Raw genomic sequence first — 20,240 nt, 5'->3', positions numbered from 1 at the left:
TCTCGAACCTAGCTCGCCATTCGTAAACTGCCTTTTTTTCCATTGGCCGCCTTCGCGAATGATGCTTCCAGTATCAATATTGGCTAGAATTTTTTTCTGAAGAAAAATTTGGGTGCAAGAACTCTATATGAATACAAGCACTTTGTAAATCAATTTCCTGATGAATAAAAAGGGGGCTGAAGCGCTCATGTTAGGAAATGAAATATTCAAAAGAACATCACACACACCCAGACATACACACAAGCGCGCACACGACGCACGCACGCACGCACACAATTTCTTAACTAAATGTCGTTTCATGCACTGAAGCACAGAAGTACCTGGAACGCCAATGCATTTCTCCGCAAAGTTCGGGAATTTATATCTCGAAACTGGTGTCATCCTTAGAATTCGTTCCAAGTGGATCCGCCTTGCGAAGTCCACTGCTAGAATTTGTGAATTGCAATATGGGTCATCATGTAATTGCTTAAAATTTAATTATTGAATTCTTGTTAATTACACAATTTTCAATTTCAAATTTTTTGTGCAAATAGTGTCCGCCGCTTCCAGTAGACCGGCTCATAAACTGAATTGAGCTATCTACCACAGGCAACTTTAAAAAATTTTGCAAGTGTTCGCTGAGACATCCTGTACATATTACTACGAAGCACTGTTAGCGATGGAGATGAAGAGAAAGAAGCAGATGACGTTCGCGTTGAAAGACGCTCCTCGAACGTTTTTCGGACCTTTCTGCGGCTCCTGTTACTTGGCCAGGTTTTGGTGGTATTAAGCTTGTCTAGGCCTATTGGTTGATCTTTCCATTGTTCTTGGGCGTGCTTCATCCTAGTGTGGTGACCGAAACCTCCCGGAAGGGGCTTTCCCCCTCGGACAGCATCTATTCTGACAGACGAATTACCCTTGGATTTGTTCACTCGCAATGGCGTGAGCAGCATACCCTTGGTTCTGGCTCCTTCCAATGGAGGCTTTATACGGTTGGCCAACCCCCCCGGCTATGCAGAAATCTCTCCTTACTGCTAACTCTGCGTACCAGATCATCATAGAAGTGAGACAGTTCGGCCGCAGAGGTATCGTGTGCAGATCACCAGACCACACCTGTGTCGTGGTTTTGCTTAAGTGTTCATCATTCGCTTCACTGCCGATGAGTGTTTTCGCACCTGCTCACCTCGCACACACCAAGGGAATATTCAAAAGTGTGGATGCTCATCTATCTACATCAGAGACAGAGAGATTGTCTGGAAGAAGTAATAACTGTTTATCGCTGCAGTCAAGGGGCAGACAATAAAATGGTCCCAACAGAATCGGTGATTGCAACATTCGCAGGAACTTCCTATCCACAAGAACTAAAGGTGTGGCCCCTTGTCTTCAGAGTTGAACCTCTTGTATCGCGTCTGCTACAGTGCCTTAATCGCTGGCGATACGACCATAGTAGTGCAGGATGCAAGCGTTGTTGGAAATGTTGGGAAGCCCACGATCAAGGTGACTGTAGTGCCGAAGATGAGTGATGCTGCCTCTGTGATGGAAGTGACCAATTATTCTAACTTCTCTGTTAGAGCTGCGGAATTGCCGGTGGTAGAAATAATTGACAGACAACGTTGTCCCAGGAATGAGGTGGTAGGCATCGTGAAAGAAAGGGCGCTTGGTTACGCGGGTGTTATTGGAAGGCAAATTCCTACCTCGGACGCATCGCTAACAGCAACTACAGAGGACGCTGTGGAAAAGGCAGGTAAGAAAGCTGCGGAATGGCTGGCAATGAACATTGGTGAATGTGTATCGCAAGTCATCTATTAACTTATCTCATTTGATGCAAGGCACCTGTCTTAGTCATACAATGATCTAAACAGTTGATCTCAAGCCACAAACTAGGGATAGGAGTTCTGGTACCCACCCTTCTAATGACGGGGTTGAACCGTCTAATGACGAGGTTGAAGACGATATTGCTTTCTATGCATCGGACAGTGATATTCACTCTCTACATTATGTACTCAGAAATATTTCTTCGCCATAGAAACCTGCTGATAAAATGGATTCGCCTTTCACTTAATGTGAAAAAATTCTCGACATTGGTTTTCGCTCATAACAACCCCGTTAATATATCGCTATTCTACCGTCTCGAGACAATGTCTCAAGTGAAGTCGGTGAAATACTTAGGTGTAGCCTATGACGGCTCCCTCAGTTGGCTCGGTCGTAGTGACCATATAGTTAAAAACGGAGTGAGAGCATTTGGCAACTGTTGCAAGCTATGCAACAGTTGGTCGGGGATGCGGAGAGACCCACTACAAATTATTTATAAGATGTACGTATGGCCCATTATAGAATTTGGATGTCTGCTCTTTTCTGGTGCGCCAGCTTATAAATTACGTCCCCTTGTACTGATTGTGCGGGAAGCCCTGCGATTGTGTTGCGGATTGCCGAAATTTGTGGCTAATATTGTCTTAAATCAAGAAGTCCTGTTACCCTCAATATTCTGCAAATTTCGGTTGCTGACGGTGCAAACATATTTAAATATGTACGAATCCCCAATCAGACGATTGGAAAACATTCAATTGCCAGCCTGAATTATTTTAGGAATACACTGGCCTCGGTTTCATACACAACAGGTGGTCTTTGTACAAGCACTGATTAGCCCGTTAAACATACGTATTCAGTAGGCGCCAGCTATTTGGGATGTGCCAGAGAGTCTACAAATCATTTGTGATGACATCTACCCTAACAATGCAAATTTTCTCTCTCGAAATATATTAAACGAACCACTGCACGATCATTTATTGAGCTTTGGTATAAATGCGGTCATTGGAACAGACGCCTCACAGTGTGAAATAAAATGTGGAATTGGCATTTTCGCTCCCGCTCTAAACTGGTCATGCTCAATTAGGATTCCGGACTACTTATCCATATTTCAGGCTGAATTTCTAGCTGTAGTATTAGCCTTACGTAAGCTAAATTCATCAATATGGGCGGTAGTGACAATAATGGATTCTTTATTTTTATGTACACAGCTCACAACAAATAATGGTGCTAACCTTTTACGTACACTTCATTTTCTAGTGCCTGACCACATAAATTTAATTAGATTACTTAGGGCGCCTGGTCATAGGGGATTATAAATGAACGAGATGGCTGACAGTCTCGTGAGAGCGGCCTTCAATGGCCCTGTACTATCATAATTTGCGGCATCAGCTTACCTAACTACTACTAGATACAGAAAACATGAAATTCTCTTGACTTTTTGAATCCAGCGATAGCAAATGTTTCAAAATATCGACACCTTGTTTTCGCATGGCCCAAAAATCTTTTCTCACACAGAAAAAACTGAAGCTATTTTTACCAGGTTACGCTGTCGAACACCATTATTAAACTTTTACCGTCACAGGGCGGGTCTGGGATCCTCCTCTCTGTGCGCATTCTTTGTAGTAGATGAAGCCACCGATCATTTTTTTTCTTATACTGCCGCAGTTTTTTCGCTTTAAGGAAAAATTTTCTAGAACGCACCCTCACGGAAATTGGTTTACGTTTCTCCATTTTCAATATCCTTTCCGTAGGACCCTCTTCTCTTGGCAACTAGAACAGGGGTGTGTGCTCAGCCGTGGAGGAACTCATACTTGTTTCAAGACATTATTCTTAAGTTCTTCAAACATTATTTTTATCCGTTTCCACATGACAGTTTTACCAGTTTATTTACAACCAACATCTCCCTAATCAATTCAAATCTTGGCCAATCCCCAGCAGTGGGTACGCGCCATCGAAAATGGAAATCCAATTCAATCCAGTCCAATACTCGTGGTTCAGTTCTCATATTTAGCAACGTCTGAAGCATCCTTCTGTATATAGCTCGTCAATATATTATACGTCTTTTGCTCCCGGTAATATTTTGATGGAGAGTGCGGGATCTTCAACACTCAAGGCGGATCTACGCAGTGGACGTCATTGGCTCCGTCTGCCATGCCTGATCAAGACGATGATGACTGTACTTCAGACACTTCACCGACCGTTCGTGAACCGACTTCCACCAACCGCCATCTTGTGCTCATGCAATCGCGTAGCCTACTTGTGTTTTCTGGCAATGACAACACCGATGTCGAAGACTGGCTGCAAATGTAGAACGGGTAAGCAGACAACAACTGGGACCATGCACTCATGCTAGCCAACATTAATATTTTACCTTGCGGAAACGGCACAAGTTAATTTTACGAACTCCAACAGTCGCTTTGCCCAGTCAACACACCGTACTACAAGCCACCTCTATCAACTGATCCATACCGATGCACGTGCGCTCGTCCTCGTTAAACCAACTCGGCAACATGGCGCACTTCAAATGATAGGCCTATCTGCTTCTGCTGTGGATGAGTCGGACACATTTCCCGCCATTGCCGCACTCCTTGGGGCTCACAACCTCGCGAGCCGTACTCAAATTTTCGACGTCCGGCTGACGGTTCTCGCATCCGACGCACGCTCATGACGACAATGCTCCGCCCTCATTGCCCTCGCGACCGAACCGCCCTCCGTCGCCATCACGAGGCCAGTCCCGGTCGCCCCATCCGCGTCCCTTTTCTCCTCCCGCCCACCCCCGCCGACTTTCGTAAAACTATAAACGTTCGCAGCTACGAGAGGTGAGCCTGGCATGACTACTCGACCCGAAATTGCTCTGCGCGCGCTACATTCCAACCTCATCAACATAGACGTGGTCCAACCTCATCAACATCCTCCCAGAGCTCGTCTTAACAAAGTTGTCACCCCGGCTGCGATCACTGTAGGTTTTGTAAATGAGAGTGCAACTCCGATTGTTACTGGTACGTCTACCGCCCGTATTACTGTTGCTGAAGGCCGTACTTCTGTTTTGTTTTATGTTTTGGAACAGTGCCCACATGAAATATTCATGGGACTCGATTCTCTATCTGCACATTCGGCCCTTATTGACTGCTTCGGCAGCATTGTTCAACTTGCCCTCCCGTATAACGTTGAGCATTTTGATCCGAAGCCTAGTCGGCAATGCTCTGCCGAATGCATTCGCCTGCGCATTCTTGCTGTGGCCTATGTCCTCAACTGCTGCCTCAGGGTATCTGCCTTGCAAGAAGTGAACCAGCCTGTGGCTACGATATTTGCGCTTTGACTTGTATTGCACCGTCGACTACCAGTCCCAATTCGGATCATGCTACTGTGTTAGAAGCGTGACAAAAATGATCGCCTCAGACCTTCCGGCTTCCCACGGGAACGTGCTCTGTCGATTTCTTGCATCGTACTGGGACATATTTCAACACAGTGACCGAGCACTAGGCCAGACATCCGTTCTGAAGCATCGCATAAGCACTGACGTTTCAAGCCCGATGTACCGACGACCCTATCGTGTATCCGCTACTGAGTGCCAAGTCATACAAAAGGAAGTCCACAAGGTGCTTGCCCGAGATATCATTGAACCTTTTTCAAGTCCATGGGCTGCCCCTGTCGTTCTTGTAACAAATAAGGATAACAGCCGGCGCTTCTGTATAGACTACCGGATTCTTAACAATGTAATGAAGAAACATGTGTACCTGCTGCCACGGATAGATAACGCCCTTGTCTGCTTCCCGGGTGCAAAATATGTTTCTTCAGTAGACCTGTGTTCGGGATATTGGAAGATTGCTGTTGACGACATGGACCGGGAAAAGGCCACCTTTATTACACCTGACGGCCTTTATCAGTTCAATATAACGCCATTTGATTTATGGAATGCCCCAGCTACATTCGAAGGTTTCATGAACGCTCTTCCTCACGGTGTAAAGTGGTAAATCTGCTTGTGCTACCTCGACGACGTAATTGTCTTTTCGCCGACTATCGAAACACATCTCGAGCGTCTCTCGATAATTCTTTCAGGTTTCCACAAAGCCGGTCTCCAAGTGAACTCCTCAAAATGCCACTTCGATCGCCCGCAACTTACTGTTCTCGGCCACCTTGTCGATTCTTCTGGCGTTCGCCCTGAGCCCGATAAAGTTTGTGCAGTCAAGGATTTTCTGTGCCGAGCTGTGCCAATGACGTTCGAAGCTTTGTTGGCCTCTGCTCCTACTTTCGCAGATTCGTAAGCAATTTTGCTCACGTTGCATGCCCTCTCACAGAACTTGTAAAAGAAGGCGCGCCTTTTTCTTCGGGTCATGAATAAGCTAATGCAATCGCCAATCTGACCGAGCCACTCACATTACCACCAGTTTTCGACCATGTTGAGATATCCACTCAAAAAGAAGTGCGCAGCGATGACCGCGGTTACGGTATCGGCACTGTTTTGACTCAACGACAGCACGGTAGCGACCGTGTCATTTTGTATGCTTGCAGTCTTCTGTCCGCAGCGGAATGCAACTACTCGACCACGGATCGCGAATGTATCGTACTTCTTTGGAAACTGGACAAATTTCGCCCCTATCTGTATTGAAGAGAGTTTACAGTTGTGAGCGATCACCACGCTTGATGCTGGCTTTTGTCCCTAGAAGATCCACCTGGTCGTCTTGGGCGATTAGCTTTCAGACTCCAGAAGTACTTTTACAGAGTTGTGTACAAGTCAGGCCATTTACATGAGGACACTGATTGCTTGTCGCGTCATCCGGTTCATCCACCAGAACTTCCCGACAGCGACGAGTCTGCTTGTGTGCTTTCACTTACCACATTTGCCAACGTCGGAAACGAGCAACGGCGTAATCCTTACGTAAGAGGCATCATACGTAAGCTGGAAACTTCTGTCTCGACAACTGACTCTTCTCTACGCATGTTCGCTCTCCAATACGGTATCTTATGTCGTTACAACATGCACCCTGACGCACCTGAACTCCGTGTCGTCCTTCCTAGGAACATGCGTCAGACCGTCCTCGCCTAGTTGCATGATATTCACATTGCTGGTGATGTAGGAGTTTCAAAGACCTATGACGGCTTTCGATCACGCTTTTCGTGGCCCGGAATTTACCGTTGTGTTTTCCGCTCCGTTTCTTCCTGCAAATGCTGTCAGCACCGCAAGAAACCAGCCGCTCTTCCAGCTCGGCGCCTTCAGCCCGTTGAATCACCAGAAGAACCATTCTTCAGAGTCGGTCTTCAGACTCGGCCATTTTCCTGTCTCAGTCAATGAAAAGAAAGGGATAGCAATTGTTACAGACTACGCAAACCCTTATGAAATTACAAGCGCTCTCGCTAGCGGCTGTGCAGCCGACATGGCTGGTTTGCTCCTCGAAGGTGTCATGCTTCGCCGCGGCGCTCTACGACAACTGCTTACCGGCCGAGGACACTACTTTCTCGCACAAGTTGTTGAGGACATCTTGCACCCCTGCACTACTCAACACAAGTTTACTACGGCGTATCACTCCAGTCCAATGGGCTTACAAAACGTCTTAATAGAACTATCACGAGCATGCTCGCCATCTAGGTGTCCGCTCACCATAAGGACTGGGATGCCACACTCCCTTTTATAACATCTGCCCACAACACATGCCGGCATAATTATGCAGGTTACTCCCCACTTTTTCTTTCATACGGTCGAGACGTCACACTTTTTGCTCGCTCCTTCCCCCTGCTCTTCACACGACGTGAGAATGCGCCCGTGATGTCATTTTTAGAGCTGTCGATGCGCATGAACTTGCCCGCTGGCTTATCAACGCTTCGTAAGAAAAGAAACCACGTGTTTAGACGCTCGCCCCCGTGATTCCCATTTCAGCCAGGGTGACATGGTCCTCCTCCAGACACCATTAAGACGTGATGGTCTTTCTGAGAAGTTGATCTTACCATATTCTGGTCCGTATCATGGCATGCGCAATGTGACGAACCTGACATATGAAATCATATGTTTCATAAAATTCATCATAAAATTGCTCCTGTGCTGACATATATATATATAACTCATGTATTTCAACCGGTGTTTTTCCATCCAAAATGCAAGTGGCTCGTGTAGTGGCTTTATATAAGAAAGGAGACAAAAAAGACGTCTCGAATTATAGACCAGTGTCGATACTGCCCGTATTTTCTAAAGGTTTCGAGAAAATTATCTATAATCGACTATATCTTTTCTGTAACAAGCACGTGATAACGAAATGCCAGTACGGATTTGTAAGAAATAGATCAACAGAACTAGCTCTTCTCGACCAGAAAGAATATATATTGGAGAAATTTGAACAAAAACAATTTGTTCTTGGTGTTTATTTTTTATTTGACAAATTTTATTTGACAAATTAAGTCACTATGGCATTCGTGGGCTTCCCCTGATGCTTCTGGAAAGTTATCTTTCGGAAAGACGTCAGTTTGTGTCAGTGAATGAAATGGTATCTGACAGAAAGCAAATAATTACAGGAGTACCGTAGGGTAGCATTCTCGGGCGTTTGATCTTTAATTTATATATAAATGACATAGTCCATATATCTTCAGAAGGTAAATTTAGAATTTATGCTGACGACACTAGCATATTTGTTTCGTCTTCAACAGATGCCGAACTTTTTCATAAAGGTAATGCCATTTTAGAGGAACTAAGCACGTGGGCAGATAATAACCAATTAAAGATAAATACAAAGAAAACAAAGGCTGTGATGTATCATTCTATAGGCAGGAAGGTTTCAGCAGTCAGTAACCTAGTTTATCGCTGCTCAGAGATAGAGCTAGTTAGGTCTATTAAAGTACTTGGTGTGCATTCTTCAGAATCACTGCAGTGGGATGAGCATATCAATGCGATATTACAAAAGTTAGGTGCAATAACGGGAATTCTGAACAGAAACCGCTACTTAATTCCGAAGTCAATAAAATTGTTAATCTATAACGCCCTCTTCGCTTCCTATCTAAACTATTGTCATTTGGTCTGGGGGACTACAACAAAATCGAATTTCTCGCGGCTATTAGTAATGCAAAAAAGAATTTTGAGATTAATTGAGAATGTGCCACTCCGGCATTCTACTGTGGAGCTTTTTAAAAAATTTAAAATAATTAGAGTACAAGACACATATGAGCATAAATTATTGCGTGAGTATCACGTTAACTATGACTGTCATAATTCTATCTTGATGGGTTTGGTGAATCTCCGTTTGAAGGAAGCATCATATGCCACTAGAACAACAGAAATATGGAATGTTTCATATTGTCACACTGGCTATGGTCGGCAAATGCTCCAAAACAAACTTCCACGACTACTAAATGATTTTAATAAAAAACAAATCGATATTCGCGAAGCAACATTATCTGACTTGTACACATTCTTTCTAGCCTAACCTTGACCACTATAGCTGTTTACGATTGCTATTTAATTATATTGTTTCAATGTCACTATTACTGAGCGTACATTGTTATGAAATGTGCTGTCATTCGATGCTGAGGTGAAGTAATGTATGTCAACGAATGATGCCCTACGTAGGACAGTAACTAATGTGTTTAATTCTATGGTTTTGTGAAGGTTTATGGCAATGTTGTGCTTAATATGATGGTTTTGTAAAAGTGTACGACCATGTGAACAGGACGTGTGTGCCTCTGCTGTTGTCTTTGCCAGCGTGGGGGCGAAGGACTCCCTCAAGCCATCCTTGAATGGCTTTTCCCTTCGCCTCCCATCACATGTATATGTGATAAACCAATAAAGAATCAATCAATCAATCAATCAATCAATCAAACCTCTCGATGTTACCATGGCACAATCTGCCTCTGACATCGTCCACCTCACAAGACTAAAGCCATATTACATGAACCCAGCAAGCACAGAGACGGCGCCTTCGAAGCCGGGGGGTCATGCTACCAGGCTCTGTCAGCGATGATGAACAAAGAGAAGGCGACGACGCTCGGTGACGTTCACGTGGTTCGGTAGCCATCTTAAGTGACATCAGAAGCCTCCTTCTGTGCATAGCCTGTCAATCTATTACACGTGATATATATATATATATATATATATATATATATATATATAGTTGGAGCATTATTCATACGCTTCATATTCTCCCCTGTACATACTCAGTATCACCGTTTTGGGGCCTGGTAGTGGGGTTCTCACTCGAGGGAATAAAGAAGAGACTGGCTGCCTAAACCTCGTCTCACAAGTGGTGGAGTGTGCGGTCCAGTTCCTTCGTCCTCTCGCTCCCGGTCTCTCTCCAGATTCACCTGCGCTACATCCCTGGAGCTCCACTCGGGTCGCCGCCTCTACCAACTGCACTGAACCATGTCGCAAGACCAGCAGACCAATACCACTACATCCACCTTGCCTGCTCCTGCGGGAACCACTTCTTGGACAGTCACCACCCCTGAGAAAGACCCACCGGCATTTGCTGGGCTTCCAGGTGACGACGTTGAAGACTGGTTGGAGCCATACGAGCGAGTGAGTGACTTTAACCACTGGATCGAATCAACAAAACTTGCTCACGTCGCCTTCTACCTAACCGGCGTTGCGAAAACATGGTTTTACAATCATTAGCTCGGTTTCGTCAACTGGAGCACCTTTAACCAACTTAAGCTAGATTTTTGCGAACTCGTCTGTCCGCTCCGATATCGCCAAGAAGAAGCTTGCTGCGTGTGTTGAGCACTCGGGCGAGTCATACACTTCGTACATAGAAGACGTCCTCACCCTCTGCCACCGCTTGAACACCTCGATGGCACAGAGTGACCGTGTACGCCACCTGCTCAAGGGTATTGGGACTGTGGCATTCAATGCTCTTTTAGTGCTGAATCCCACCACCGTCGTAGACATAATCAGTACGTGTCAGCGTCTCGATGAGCTTCACATGCTCTACACCCTGACACATCTGATTTCAAGCCGTCCAACGACAGCAAGCTACGTGCCTTGATTCGCTCCATCGTCCATGAGGAACTGCATGCCCAAGCTTCGTCAAACCCTCCTGAGGTCTATCTGATATCTCTTGGTGGCGGCCTACGCCATATTGTGAGGGAAGTGACAGCTGCCGTTACCTGTCCGCAAGTCCTGATCCCGCACCCTATCGCTACACCACCATATGCTCAGGTTGCCTCTATAGTGCCACCCTCCCAGCAGCCACCACAACAGGTACCTGCACCGCACGTGTCCCCGAATACCATCACTACAAGACAACCACCTGATTCATCTTACAACACATGGAGCCCAGCTCGACCGGTTTGCTACTACTGTGGCATCCGTGGACACATTTCAAGGTTTTGCCAACGCCGTCAGCAAGATGAAAGACGTGGCTATGACGGGTTTGAAAGGGATGAGTTTTATGGCCCTGTACCCCAACGTCGGCGTCCTTACTACGATTACTATCCAAGACGTTCCCCATCTTTACAGGACTCCAACACTGCCAATGCATTGCGTTCCCCGCGTCGTCGCTCTCCATCACTGATGCGGCGCTCCTCTTTTCCTCTTCGACCGGCTACTTTGTCCTCCGATCACCGCCCGGGAAACTAAATGGCGCAGCTTCAGGAGGGAAAGCTGCCTCCTTTAGACAACGTGAAGTGTCTTTCAGGCAGAACGCCGGCTCTTCCAGCTCTACTCATTTTGTGAATTCCTTAGACTTTGCTAGTGGACTGCTATTTCCTCCTTAAATGCGATGGAGATGGAGCCTCACGCGCGTCCGCCGGGCTCGGCAGTGCCAGCGGCGGCTGCCTCCAGGAAGCGCAACGGCACCGAGAGCGACACTGACAGCGACGACACCATGCAGTACTATGTCAGCAGTGAAGATTCTTGCGACGACACCTTCGAGCTGGTGCGGAGTCGTAAAGCAAAGCGAAGATTTCTCAGCGCATCATCGAATTCGAGTGAGTCCACCGTGAGATCTTCGCGGGATACCGAGGAGCTCACCATCCTGTTCTCGCCAGTTCTCGCCAGTGACAACCTGAGAGGCCTCAACAGGCAAGCCGTGTCTTCTCATCTAGAGGCGCTGGTTCCAAACGAAACCAGACATCAGGGTGAACACCCGTAAGAACGTGCTAGCTATTGACGTAGAACACGCGGCTGCGTTGGATTCCTTGCGCAAGGTCACGGAACTTGGCGGGATGAAAGTCCGCCCTTATATTCCGCTCGGCAAACAAGACCGTACTGGCGTAATTTACGATGTTGACGAGACCATCGTCGACTCCGATCTGTCAATCTTAATCAAGCCAGCTACGGAAAACACCATCATCACAAACGCGTTTCGTCTCGGCACGTCACGGTGTGTGAAGATCATATTTAAGGGCGAATCCCTCCCGTCGCACGTAAAAGTGGGCCACTTCCGACACGCAGTTCGCCTCTTTATACCAAAACCGCTGCAGTGCTGGAAGTGCAAGAAGCTTGGCCATGTGAGTAGTGTGCAATAACACTACCGTCTGTTCTCGCTGCACTGGGCCCCACACCACAAACACGTGCGAGGCCAGTGTGCTGAAGTGCACAAACTGCAGCGGCCCTCACGACGCATTTTTGAAGGAATGCCCTTTGATTCGAAAGGAAATGCAAATATTGAAGAAAATGGTTAGAGACCACTCGTCTCACCGAGAAGCAGCAGCATCTATTAAGCGACGACGATCACGTCGCCGACGTCGATCAAGAGCCTCCAAAGCCTCTGCAGAACGCCACACACGTATATTACCACCCACTTTTCCGCCCAGGCCAAACGCAGTCAGCTCAAAGGACAAGGGTGCATCGAACAGCACGGCTGCTGACGCGTGGCCTGCACTCCCGAAGCTACATGCCTCTACTGAGCGAAATGATACTTCTACAGTAGGGGACACTTCGTCTGTTCCTGATAAATTGGCGGACCAAGATCAACAAATTGTTGTTATGGTCAGCTCTCTGGTGAGTGCTAATCGTGTTCTACTGGACAAGCTACAGACACCAACAGCTCGAAGTGCATTGCAAGTGCTGGATGCCATCAGTCCGGTTCTGGCGAGCCTTCAGAAGTCCAGTGCTTGAGAATTTCTACAGCAGAACCATGGCTCATCGACAACAACAAAGATCGTTCCGGGATGATGTGAGAAGTGCCTCCATATTCCAATGGAATGCGAGAGGCCTGAGGTCTCGTATTTCGGATTTCCGGCAGTTCGTATTTGCAAACCATTTTCCTATACTGGTCATCTGGGAACCGAACTTATCAGCCTCCATAAGACTATCGGGATATGAATCTTTTCTTTCAAACACGTGTGTCCGTAGTAGTAAGGTTCTGGTTTACATTCGCAAGGACCTTACGTATTTTTCTCAACACGTGGCGCCACACGACGGTAACCAATACGTCTGTGTTACTGTGAAAAAGAAGAAGCTGTCTTTTACTCTTATTGGCGTCTACCTTTCCCCAACAAGTCAGTTTGATAGAAAAAGACTGGAAGATATTATGGCTGATACTGCCGGTCCTTGGATAATAACAGGGGACTTCAACGCTCACCACCATATATGGGGAAGCTCCAGGATAAATTCGAGGGGCAGGTCACTAGTATCCGTTGCATCTGGCCACAACCTGTGTCTTCTACATGACGGAAGCCCGACATTTCTGCGAGGAACTACATACAGTAGCTGCCTTGACTTGACTTTGATGTCACGTTGCCTGACTTTGAGCGTGCAGTGGTTCACTGATATTGAAACCCATGGAAGTGATCATATTCCGACCTATGTGAGAATTGATGGACTAGACGCCGCATTACCGGTAGTCTCTCGCCAAATCGACTGGTCACTCTTTCAAAATCGCGTAGAAGACACATGCAAAACACATATTGCACGCAGATTACAAGAAATAATTGCAGACGCTATGCAAGATTGTACACGCTGCTTCACACATCCATCAAAGCGTACAGAGAATGACATTGAATTGGAAAGGCTTCGTGCACTACGTCGCCGAGCTGAAAGGAGGTACAGGCGCACGAAGTCAATTCTTGACCTCAGAGAAGCTCGGCGCATGCAAAAGAAGATCAAACGCCGAATGGATAAGCTAGCGGATCAAAAATGGAAATGTTTTTGCGACTCACTAGACCCCCGCAAGCCTTTGTCCTGTGTGTGGCGTACCTTACGGGGTCTTTGCTCAAGTCCCCAGCAACGACACCCATTCAACGCCCTTGCTCTCTATCAAAACCACCGCGAGATAGACGTCGCAGAGGAATTTTGTGCGAACGTCGCCGGCGGCACGGTTTTAGTCCCTGACATGGCTCTAGGCAACATCCCCAGCCCACGAGATGCAAGTATGGACGCTCCATTCTCTATGGAAGAGTTAGAAGCTGCTATGGCGCTATGTAGGTGTTCGTCTTCACCAGGACCCGATGGCATAACATATACTGCTTTGCGCCACCTAGGCAGAGAAGCACGAAGAGAACTCCTCAGCCTTTTTAATAGTTCATGGCAAGATGGTGTCGTCCCACAGGAATGGAAACGCAGCCGCCTGGTACCGCTTCTAAAAGCAGGAAAGTCACCGCTCGAACTGGCATCCTATCGGCCTATAGCTCTTGCCAGCTGCGTCGGGAAGCTCATGGAACGTATGATCCTCATGCGTCTCGAATGGTACCTTGAACACCATAAAATTTACCCTGACTCTATGGCGGGATTTCGACGCGGTCGTTCATCGATTGACAGTGTCATCGATCTAGTATCATCTGTGGAACAACAAAAATCTCGGAAGCGATTATCAGTAGCGCTCTTTCCTGACGTGAAAGGCGCTTACGACAACGTTTCCCATCAAACCGTTCTAGACGCACTTCTGACAATTCAACTAGGAGGGCGAGTATATCGATGGGTCAGTAACTACTTGACACAAAGGTCCTTGTTCGTACGAACGGAAGATGGTCCGACTACCGACCACTACACATGCCGAGGCGTTCCCCAAGGCGGTGTTCTAAGCCCTATTCTTTTTAACCTCGCGCTTCTTGGGCTGGCCGAATCCCTACCGGAAACAGTGAGTGTTTCAATCTACGCCGACGACATCTGCATCTGGACATCAGCGGTCACTCGCCTGCAGGTTCGCGCACGGCTACAGAAAGGAGCAACACAGGCATCTGACTACCTTCACACACAAGGCCTTACCATCTCAACAGAAAAATGTGCATTAGTCGCTTTTACGCGAAAAACGATGACTCCGTATCCAGTATGCATCAATGGTCAGCCTATCTCCTACAAGAGAAATCACCGGTTTTTGGGCGTCATTGTAGACCGGGACCTCACTTGGAGCCCTCATGTTGCCCACTTAAAGAAGAAGCTCACATCTATTGTTCACGTCTTCAAGTTCATCGCCGGCAAAACATGGGGATCGTCAGTGGGCTCCATGCTACAGTTATATCGAGCACTGTTCATCGGATTCCTACGCTATAGCTCCCCCGTGCTTGCTAAAACATGCAAGTCAAATCTTCGAGAACTTCAGAGCGTGCAGGCGCAGGCACTACGTGTTTGCCTAGGCCTTCCGCGCAGCGCCTCGACAGCTGGAACCATTATAATGGCTCAAGACCATCCGATCACGACTTACATTAGCACCGAAACGCTTAGAGCCCATGTTCGTCATGTTTCACGGATGCAGTCAAGCTCTCTTGCGTGCCTGCCAGAACGACGACCACAGGCGTCCTTCTCCAACAAGGTCGGCATCCATCGTGCCACCTTACCATCGGGTTTCACACCCTCTGCACGGTCAACCTCAGCTTTGTGGTGTTTAAAACAACCTCAAGTGCGTCTTACGATTCCAGGGATAAGAAAGAAGACCGACCTGCCTACCTTGGCCTTGAAGCAAGCAGCTCTGGATTGTTTGCACACTTTCTACTTTGATCGAGTACATATATATACGGATGGCTCTTCCACTCAGACCAGCTCCACCAGCGCAGTGGTTATACCATCCCGTTCACTAAGCATCCAATACAAGATTTCTCACTTGACAACATCGACTAGTTCGGGGCTTGTTGCCCTCCGAGGTGCCGTTGATTATATTAATAACCAACCGGCTAATCGGTGTGCTATATTCTGCGATTCGAAGGCGGCCTTACAATGTCTTCTGGCATCTCTTTGTCGCGGGTCATGTGAACAACTCGTGTCGGAGATACGAGAAATGCACCATCACATGATCGCGAAAGGACACGACGTCGTGTTTCAGTGGCTGCCTGGTCCTTGCGGTATCTCCGGCAACGACCTCGCTGACGAAGCTGCTAGAAAAGCTCACGAGGGAGCAACCCTTGTTTCAATACCTTTATCGCGGACCGACGCAGCCCAACACTTAGGCAAGCTAGCGCACTCTTTGACACTGGAGAAGTGGCACACACCTGAATTCACTCACCATCGCTTGCATTCCCTCGATCCCTCTATGCAACTGCGGCTGCTACCAGGTCTTCCGCGAAATGAGGAAACAGTGCTGTGCCGCTTACGTTTTGGCGTCGCATTCACAAATGCTTATGCATTTCTGATTGGAATGGCTGATAGAGCCGAGTGCAATGCCTGCGGTGTCGAGGAAATCATAGAACACCTACTGTGCTACTGCCCATCTTATGAAAATGAAAGGCAAGACCTCTGCACAGCTCTCAATCAGATCTTGGGATCATGGCCTCGCATATCACAGCTACAAAAGGCCACAAAAGCGCTGCTGCGATATTTGAAAGCGACCGGATTGAGTCAGCGTCTGTGATCCGGACTGAGCGACCGACTGATATCTCCAGTGGACTTTCTCTCTCTTTTTTTTAATCTTTCCGTCCCCCTTTCCCTTTCCCCAGTGTAGGGTAGCCAACCGGGCTCAGTCCTGGTTAACCTCCCTACCTTTCATTTATCATTTTCTCTCTCTCTCTCTCCTCCGGAGCGCCAGTCAAATGTACTTTTGGTGTGTGTTGAAGGTGTCCGAATCGAAGCCTTGGTTGACACAGGTGCATCGCTTTCCAGTATTAGTACTGACTTGTGTTCTCAATTGCTAAAAGTTAAGACACCTTATAATGGCCCTCCCCTTCGTTGTGCTAATGCAGTTCATGTTCAGCCCTCCGGTATTTGCACTGCGCGTGTTTTCATTGATGGCATCCTTCACCACATTCAGTTGGTCGTGCTGTCTTCGTGTACCTACGCGATGATATTGGGATGGGACTTCTTGTCCTCCGCCTCAGCTTTCATCTCTTGCCGTCAGCGAATTCATCTGACGGACACTGAATCTTCATCCGCAATCGATGCTCATGGCCTACGTTTGGTCACGTCTACCGACTATTTCATTCCCGTGGACAATGAACATATTCTCACACTGACTTCCGACACTATTATTAATTGTGATGGGTTCCTTGCGCCGAGCGGTCAATGCATATGTGGTGGGCTTAGCGTTACTCCTAGCCTGGTGCGGTTTCAGGACGGTAGAGCGTTCGTCGGTATTGGTAACCCTACTTCTTCGCCAGTTGTGCTCTCCCAGGGCACTACTGTGACTTGCGTTACTGACACCGAACCTGTTTCGCTGGTACCGCTTCACAACGAATCACCACCTTTGTCTACCACAACTGATTATCATACTCCTGCCGCTGCTTTAACGGTCGCGATGAATCCTGATTTGACCGCTGCGCAGAAAAAAGACCTTTTGGAACTCCTGCAAAAACACAGCGCCTTATTTGACGTTCACTCCAAGCTTCTGGGGCGCACTTCCGTCGCAGTGCATCGCATCGAAACCGAAGGCAGTTCGATTGTACGCCGCCGCCCGTATCGCGTGTCTTCCGCAGAACGGAAAATCATTGCGGATAACGTTGATGACATGCTCAAACGAGACATCATTCGGCCATCGTCCAGTTCGTGGTCGTCTCCTGTTGTCTTGATTCGCAAGAAAGTCGGCTCTGTACGCTTTTGCGTCGATTATCGAGCCCTTAATAGGATCACGCGCAAAGACGTATATCCGATGCCAAGAATCGGCGACGACATTGACTCCCTCCAGGGTGCAGAATATTTCTCTAGTCTACACCTCCGATCCGGATACTGGCAGATCCCCGTGCACGAAGTGGACGAGGACAAGACAGCCTTTGCAACACCAGACGGACTTTACGAGTTCAACGTCATGCCCTTCGGTTTATGCAATGCTCCTGCAACATTTGAACGCATGATCGACACGGCTTTACGTGGCCTTAAGTGGAAGACCTGTCTGTGCTATTTAGATGACATTGTTATTTTTTCTACAACTTTTCGTCAGCACCTTGAGCGTTTGGACGACGTTTTTACATGCATTTCCAACGCTGGACTCCAACTCAATACAAAGAAATGCCATTTTGCCAGAAAGAACATCAAAGTGTTGGGCCACCTCATCAGCAAAGATGGCTTTCGACCAGATCCCGACAAGGTTGCTGCCGTGCTTCATTTCCCTCGCCCTTGAAAATAACAAATAATTAAGAAGTTTTTTAGGCCTGGCATCCTGCTTCCGAAGCTTCATCAGTCATTTTGCTGCCATGGCGTCGCCGCTCCACAAGTTGCACAAATACAAGAATACGATTTTGACGTTGTCTACAAGTCTGAGAAAAAGAATCAAGATGCCGACGCTCTCTCTCGCTGCCCCCTGCAACTATTACCTTGGAGTACATCTCTCCATTGCTCGCCGCTTGACGATGAGACGAAGTCTCTACTCTCGTTATTACATCTAGCGGTTACTGGCACGTTATCTTCCAGTCGCGTCACTCAGCTCGCCTCGTGTCAATGTTCTGATCCCTACTGCAACGGTATTATCCAACGCCTGCGCGGAACTACTTCTGCACCAAATGCCAGATTAAGTCGACAACTGCGACTGTTTAAGCTCGACGACGAAGTGATGCACCGCTACATTTACAACTCCAACGGACACCGCTGGGTGCCTGTTCTTCCACGTTCGCTGCGTACACAAGTCCTTGAAGCCTTTCACTAAGGCCCTTCTGCTGGCCATTGGGGCTTCCACAAGACATACCAACGCGTTAGGAGCCGTTTCTTTTGGCCCTGCATGTCTACCTTTGTGGCCAAGTACGTCGCTTCGTGCGTCCAATGTCAACAGTCAACAAAGGAAACGGCCGACTTCGCCTCCTGCTGGGCTTTTACAGCCTATCCCATGTCCCGAGACACCTTTTGCCATCGTTGGGATAGACCTAGTCGGCCCTCTGCCCATAACGCCAGCGGGTCATCGATGGATCATTACAGCTGTTGACCAGCTCACACGTTACGCAGAGACCGCTCCCCTACGCTCTAGTTCGGCCTCAAACGTTGCCACCTTCTTTCTGGATGCCATTGTGCTGCGTCATGGTGCACCTCGTGTACTGTTAAGTGACTAAGGCAATACTTTCCTGTCAACAATGATCAAAGAAATACTCGGAGCCTGTGGCACAGTTCACAAGCGGACATATGCATATCACCCTCAAACAAATGCCTTAACCGAGCGATTTCGTCGCACACTAGTAGATATAATATCCATGTATATGCGGCCAAACGAGGACAACTGGGACAAATATTTACCTTTTGTGACGTTTGCTCACCACACCGCCATCCAACGAACTACGGGGTGCTCACCTTTCTACGTAGTTTACGGCCGTTCACCAACATTCACCATCGACGCCGCTTTCTTCAATGCCCCAACGAACACCTCGGCCAGTATACCCGATCAGTTCGTCTCGAGACTTGAGGAATGCCGTCAACGTGCTCGTTTCAACACAGAAGTCAGTCAGCTAGATCGCAAGCAACGTTAGGACATCTCTCGTCGTGACGTCTCCTTTCGTCCTGGAGACGAAGTGCTGTTATCGACGCCCATTCGTACGCCCGGTTTGTGTGAGAAGTTTGAATCCCGCTTCCTTGGACCCTACATTATTAATGAACAAACATCCCCCGTGAACTATCGCGTTACTCCCGCAGACGTTTCTTCAGACCATCGTTATCGTGATTCGGAGATCGTTCACGTTTCGCTCCTCAAACGATTCGTTCGGCTTTACCCTCCTGGCTAAGTCGCGGCCTGGCTGGCCGCTTGCGCGCGCGGGGAAATTATTGCGAGCATTATTCATACGCTTCATATTCTCACCTGTACATACTCATCATTTTTTGGGGCCTGGTGGTGGGGCTCTCACTGGAGGGAATGAAGAGGCTGGCTGCCTAAACCTCGTCTCACAAAATTATATATATATATATATATATATATATATATATATATATATATAATATCCTGCCAATACAATGCTTAGTATCCGTTTATTATTCCAGTACTTAGGTTACGGGTTGAAACTTGTGGGACAGCGCGGAAGCTTGAGAAGATGCTCTGGACAGACAGACAGACAGACAGACAGACAGACAGACAGACAGACAGACAGACAGTGAACTTTATTTGATACTGAGGTGCTTCAGCGGGGAACTGAGAAAACACAGCCGACTTGTGCAACCTTGCAATATTACAGCACGTTTTCCAGAGCAGGTATTTTCT

The 20,240-nt window shown here is 47.6% G+C and overlaps 1 protein-coding gene across 3 annotated transcripts in view; it reads left to right on the top strand.

The window, feature by feature from the left end:
* The window catches only part of LOC129385538 (uncharacterized), a 139,981-nt gene that overhangs the window by 78,014 nt on the left and 41,727 nt on the right, over nucleotides 1–20,240 (top strand). The window lies entirely within an intron of this gene.

The sequence above is a fragment of the Dermacentor andersoni genome, chromosome 7 (genome assembly GCF_023375885.2).
Source record: "Dermacentor andersoni chromosome 7, qqDerAnde1_hic_scaffold, whole genome shotgun sequence".
Lineage (NCBI taxonomy): Eukaryota > Metazoa > Arthropoda > Arachnida > Ixodida > Ixodidae > Dermacentor > Dermacentor andersoni.
Note: the sequence above shows the minus strand (reverse complement) of the source record. Positions and strands in the feature narration are given on the sequence as shown.